Genomic DNA, 1305 nt, shown 5'->3' with positions numbered 1-1305 from the left:
AGTCTATGGATCTGATGATCAAGAATTTCTACTGGAACTTCTTCATAAGAAAGGCTATTTTGAATATCTGTGATTTCTAGAGGGATTACAACAGTTTAATCGTCCATGCACTTCTTCAATAAGGACATATGGAATACTGGATGAACTGATGACAAGTCGCAGGTAGCTCAAGCTCATACGCTACCTTCTCTACAAAACTCAAAATCTTATAAGATCCTACATACTGAGGACTAAGCTTACCCTTTTTGACAAACCTCTTGAGCCCCTTTATGGGTGAAACCTTCAAATAAATGAGATCATCAACCTAAAACTCAAAATCCCTACTTTTGTACATCTGCATAAGATTCTTGACGACTCTAAGGTTCTTTCAATCTCTCTCTAATAAACTTAACTTTCTCCATGGCTTCAAAAACCATATCTGTCCTGATCAAAGCAACCTCACCCACTTCAAACCATCCGACTAGTGATCTAAACCTCCACACATAAAGATCTTCAAACAGGACCATCTGAATACTAGAATGGTAACTTATTGTAGGAAAACTCAATTAACGGAAAGTGGTCATCCCAACTTCCTTTAAAATCAAGAACACATGCCCCCAACATATCCTCTAAATTTTGAATGGTCCCCTCTGCCTTACCATTTTTCTACAAATAAAAAGTTGAACTGTGATGAACATAGGTATCAAGACCCTTCTAAAAGGCTTTCCAAAATTGAGAAGTAAACTGAGTACCCCTATCTAATATGATGGACAAAGGAACTCCATGCAATTAAACCAATTCTCTGATGTACAACTTAGCATAATCTTCATCTGTGTAGGATGTGTGAACTGGAAAGAGATGAGCTAATTTTGTCAGTCTATCTATAATAACCCATATCGAATCTTATTATCTACGCGAATAAGGTAGTCCAGTCACAAAGTCCATATTTACCTCTTCCCACCTCCAAGTGGGAATACTGAACTCTTGTAAAGTGCCACAAGGTCTTTAGTATTCTACCTTAACCTATTGACAAGTCGCATACTTGGCAACAAATTCTATGAAATCTCTCTTCATACCACTCCACCAATAGATTTCCCGCAAGTTGTGATACATCTTGGTGGTTCCTGGATGAATGGAATAAGGATTACCATATGCTTCTTGCATAATTCACTACCTCAAATCGTCAACACACGGCATACATAATCTACTCTGGCATCTCAACATACCATCTCCCCCTTGGAACAAAACCTCTGCCTTTTGGTCTTTAACTGGCTTCTTTAGTTTGACCAAACTAGGATCCCTATCCTATTTCTCTTTCACTTCAGA

The sequence above is a fragment of the Capsicum annuum genome, unplaced genomic scaffold (genome assembly GCF_002878395.1).
Source record: "Capsicum annuum cultivar UCD-10X-F1 unplaced genomic scaffold, UCD10Xv1.1 ctg5355, whole genome shotgun sequence".
NCBI classification, from domain to species: Eukaryota; Viridiplantae; Streptophyta; class Magnoliopsida; order Solanales; family Solanaceae; genus Capsicum; species Capsicum annuum.
Note: the sequence above shows the minus strand (reverse complement) of the source record.